At 35.8% G+C, this 5,583-nt stretch overlaps 1 pseudogene; it reads left to right on the forward strand.

Annotated features, from left to right (window-relative positions):
• Nucleotides 1-341: 341 nt before the first annotated feature.
• On the forward strand, nucleotides 342-1,013 carry LOC149533728 (small ribosomal subunit protein RACK1 pseudogene; annotated as a pseudogene).
• The last annotated feature ends 4,570 nt before the right edge of the window (nucleotides 1,014-5,583 follow it).

Raw genomic sequence — 5,583 nt, forward strand, 5'->3', positions numbered from 1 at the left:
TGATTTTAGGTTTTATTTTCCCAAATATGTATTACAAATACATTGCAAAAGATTCAAGTCAGATTTCATTAAGTTTGGTGCAGAAAAATGTTGCGACAGGAGGTTAGGAAAGTTCATGTCGCATGTCAATTTTCACTGGGTATTGAAAAATGAGTTTGTTAACAATCAAGTTTGGTTTTAGTTTGATCCTGGAGGTGTATGTGCCCCTTGAAGCAACTTAATTGAGTGACTATTTTCCTCCTGAGTTTTCCAAAGTGAGGCTCTGCATCAGAAAAACTATCAAAAATTTTACATTTTAAAGTTTCAACAAAAAGAGAGAATTTTCGGTCAAGGGAGAAATCATGGCGGAAGCACTGGTACTACACGACACAATGAAGGGGCATTCAGACCATGTCATGGCCATCACAACACCCATTGACAATTTGAACATGATTGTATCTGCCTCGCGAGACAAATCCATCCTACTGTGGTAGCTTACCAAAGACACGACCTATGGAGTTCCTAGGCCACTCTCACTTCGTGCAAGACGTGGTGATAACATCTGATGGATAGTTTTCCCTTTTGGGCTCCTGGGATGGTAAGCTAAGGCTCTAAGACAACACGGGCCTCACTACACGACATTTAATGGGGCACTCCAAGGATGTTCTCAGTGTGGCCTTCTCCATTGATAATCACCATATTATGTTTGCCTTGCAGGACAAAACAATCAAGCTCTGGAACACTCTCGACGAGTGCAAGTACACTGTTCAGGCCGATGCTGATGGACATTCTAATAGGATCAACAGTGTTCATTTCAGACCCTCTACGACTAATCCCACCATTGTTTCTAGATCTTGGGACCGCACATTAAGGTCTAGAATCTCACCAACTGCAAGCTCAAGAACATGCTTATAGGCCATGGTGGATATGTCAACATTGTTGTTGTTTCGCCTGATGGGTCACTCTACGCTAGTAGCAGGAAGGATGGGGTTACTATGCTTTGGGACCTTGCTGAGGGCAAGAGACTTTATTAACTCAATGCAGGGGAATGCAGCTCGCAATGCTACAAATTCACAACTCAGCAAAAAAATGAATATATGTAAATAAATGCTCGTGAGTGGAGAACACACTTTCTCCACTCACCCACTCAGCCTGCATTCACCCACTCAGCCAGCACTCAATTGACTGAAATTGGTTATCGATGACTAAAAATAGAATTTAGGAAAAGTTTTACTGGCATAAGACAACTTCTTGCTGGAGTTAACTCTAGACCAGAAGCCTATTAAAGTGAAATCTCAGAGGAGATCCAAATTCAAGTTTTAACATTAATGATGATAGATTGAGGTAAAATGAGATCTTTTTCAAATCATTCATCCAACAGACCCAATGTGATAAAATTAATGTTGATATAATGGAATGCAATAACATTTATCAGTAGTGAAAGCCACTTGAGCCACACAAAAATGTAAGTTTACTCGAGCAGATAAACTTAACAATCATATTAAGATAGTGATAACAAAAATAGAACAAACATATTACACAACAAATTATAGTGGTTCGAAAAACTTTCCTACGTCCACTCTTAAGCAGGGAAATCTCTTATTATTGTTTAATCAATACAATAAAATTCATGGCATATACACAGCCTTTTATAGAGCCACATACAATCAGCAAGTAAGAGAATGGAGAAGGTGAATGGTCATGACCGTTGGGCTTCACATACCCAACAATCTCCCACTTGAAATCCAACTGGTACAACCATGATCCCTTCTTTTTTCTTCACATGTTAATTATAACCAGCCCCTAAGAATATTTTAGTTTCACCAAACATTGTTCCTGAACACTGCGGATTAACCTTCTCCAAATTTTATTAGATTGAATACAATCTAATAATAGAATATCTTCCCTTATGACTTTTACAAAGTCACACATAAATCTATATTTTGGAATACCAACAATGCCACTAGATATATACTTTGAAGAATCAAATTCATGAACTGCAGAAGCATAGACACCTACTAACCCACCAGCAACCTGAGTGTTTCTACTCTTGGTATACCCTGCATCCCAAGAAGATATTCCAATAGGCCCATTTTCAGAATTATTATCTCCACCAGAAGATAAAATAACACCATAACCTATTTGTGGAGACCATTGACTGTATAGATCATTAAGACCTTCGGCCATGACAAAGATCAAAGCATTTTTCCTTTTATAGATCACCCTACCAAGTTTTCTATTGGCTCTTATTTTTGCAAAAAAAATTCTATCCACTACCTGCTAGAATGAGACATTTTGTAGACATCAGTTCTCTCAACTTGACTTATTCCTTTCCAAAACAAATGCTAGGGTAGTAGTCCACATCAACGTGAGACTTGTGAGATGAGATTTTGTTTGTGCAATCTAGACCTACGGCTTGCTTTGGCACAATATGCTGGTCTTTAGCATACATTTCCTCTGTGGACTTCCAGCTGTTCACACAATTCAGCATAACAGTGAATGATGGTCTGTCATTTACGACAGTGGTGCCATAACTCTACACCCTTGACCTCTTGAACACATTTTTGATGGACTTGATGTTGTGTTGCTCCAACACTTGAGCATACTCTTCCATCAACAATATTTTCATGCCATGGCCAAATACTTCTTCTACAGAAGGTTTAAGTTTCTTCTCTTCTGAAAAAGTGATTGACCTTTCCATGCCTGTCTTCAAATCCCTCTTAATGTCATCCCCATTCACATGCTGAGAAGAGATAACACCACTGAACCGAGCCTCTTTTACATCGCCCTAATGGCCACCCTCTTCCTCATCCTCGTGCTTATGCACTTGCTAATCGTTTTCTCCGTCGAACTCTTCCCCAAAGTTGATCTTTGGACCTATGTACTTACCCAGGTTGTCGTTCATGGTAACTTCCTTGCTAATGCTCTCTCTAGGAAAGAAAGAGCAAAAGTATCTCTATCTGTCCTCCAACTCAAAATTATGTTTCTATTGGTTTTTCCACCATAGTGCTCATTTTTAGTGAGGTTTGACTCTTACCATTCTATAGACTCTTCGGCAGAAATTGCTTTGTTCTCTCTCTGATCCAAACGGTTCTCTCTTTGATCTAGACCATCTATATCATCTATTTCAATGATGAATTTTTTGTCAAGAACCTTGTTTATTTCTATGGGTGTGGTTACATATTTAGTAGCAATAGATTCCTTAACAGACATTTTCCACCATAGTGCTCATTTTTAGTGAGGTTTGACTCTTCCCATTCTATAGACTCTTGGGCAGAAATTGCTTTGTTCTCTCTCTGATCCAAACGGTTCTCTCTTTGATCTAGACCATCTATATCATCTATTTCAGTGATGAAATTTTTGTCAAGAACCTTGTTTATTTCTATGGGCGTGGTTACATATTTAGTAGTAATAGATTCATTAACAGACATTACTTTCAATTTCTTAAAATCATAGTTTTTGATATCTATGTCCCAATTTCTTACCTTACACTTTAGCTTCTCTTTCTCAACATCGTGTTGATGTGGATGCTTGAGAAATTTGTGCAATCGCTTTTCATTGCTATTGTGAATAGGTCCCACTTCATTAAGAGTCTCTACCAGATATAAAGTTTCTATTTTACTTCCTTTTGCAATTAATAAGGACCCTTTTGTCACTTTCCATTCACTAAATTCCAACCTAACATAAAATCCTTGAGAGAACAATTGCCCAACTGAAATTGAACTATTTTTGACTTGAGGAACATACTTGACATCTTGTAGTAGCCAACTATTTCCATTGGCTAGTTTTAACATCTCCTTTACCAATGATATTCAAAAATTTATCATCAGCAAGAAATACTTTACCGAAATTCTCGCTTTGAAAGGTTTCAAAAAACTCCTTATGTGGGGTAGTATGGAATGATGCTCTTGTGTCGAGCATCCAATCATTTGCTGCAACTTTTTTTGAAGTCAAACTAAGAACCTTGTCATACTCCATATTTTCTCCTTGTTTTCAACCAAGCTCTAATAACAATTGTAAGTTTACTCGAGCTCTAATATTTTCTTATTGTTTAACCAATACAATACAATTCATGGAATATACACATCCATTTATAGAGCCACATACAATCACCAAGTAAGAGAATGGAGAAGGTGAATGGTAGTGACCATTGGGCTTCACATACCCAACAAAAAAAACTTGATCAAAAACCATGATCATGAAATTGTTTACCAACAAAAAAAACCTGATCAGAAACCATGATCACTTTTAAAATACTATTTTGTTTTAGAAAATGAAATTGAGAGAGGCAATTTCAATGATGAGCTCAAATGAAGTGCTAAAGTTGATCTAAACATGAGATGAGTATTTATATACAGAGCCCCATGTATAACTATTTCTATAAGAACAAATGGAGTATAAATTGCATCTACAGCTTCTCATGGATACAAGTTTTAGTATATCTACTACTTCTCATTACATATTAGCGACAAGATCCCCTTACATGAATATGGAAAGAATGAAGACCATGAAAGTGAAATCATGCACATTCAATGATTATGAAATTACAAATAGTACATTTGTAGGCATGAAACTACAGAATTTGTTTGATTTTTTAAAAAAATTATTCCAAGAGTTGTATACTCATACAAGCTTGATATTCCCAATCATAAAATAAGAGAGACCGCCAAAAAACAAAATAGAAGAACCTAAGTCCATGAAAAGTTGCAACAGAAAAAATAAAAAAAAAATAAAAAATCCAAAATAGATGATCACACAATAGAGTTCGATGGACCAGCTTGGCATTAAACTTATTTTTTGATGAATTCACTAAAAAAATTGATCATGAGATTAATGATGATGATTTGAAGGGTTTATTTAAGGATGAACTTATTGGCAGGTATAGGCTCCAATGCCAAAGACCTAAGTGGCAATGAATGGTAAATGAATTGTGTGATATACATGGAGAAAGGATGATTTCTTAGAAATGTAATGTAAGAAAAAAAAATCCATACGAAAAGGAGGAAAAAATTGAATATAAGAAGGGAAACTATGGATGATGAGTTGTACATGACAACTACCATAGTAGGTACAATATCTTTTCTCTATTAATATTATTTGTAAAATAATAACATGTTATGGTTATTTAATAATTAGATATGTTAAATGATATAATAAATATCCAAACACATAAAGGGAACCAAGTAAAGAATTTGATATATCATGGAAATGATAAATGTGATAATAATAATAACAATATACAACACGCACACGCACGCATACGCACCCATGCACACACACACACATACCCACGTGCACACACATGCATGCACGCACATGCACATACACACACGCACACACACATGCACACACACATGCACCCACGCACGCACACACGCACACGCACACGCACATGCGTGCACGCACAAACACACACACACACATAGACACACATATTATGTTCTTTAATAAATATAGATTGTAATTTTCTAGTAATATTACTAATATTATATATCAAATATAAGTTTAATTTATAAATTTTAGAATAATATTAGTTTAATACAATCATGAATTTAATAATATTAGTAATTATGATAAGATCGTGAAAGTTCTAATATTAGTTTA

This window comes from Cupressus sempervirens, chromosome 10, assembly GCF_028749045.1.
Source record: "Cupressus sempervirens isolate cs-2001-9-10 chromosome 10, ASM2874904v1, whole genome shotgun sequence".
NCBI classification, from domain to species: Eukaryota; Viridiplantae; Streptophyta; class Pinopsida; order Cupressales; family Cupressaceae; genus Cupressus; species Cupressus sempervirens.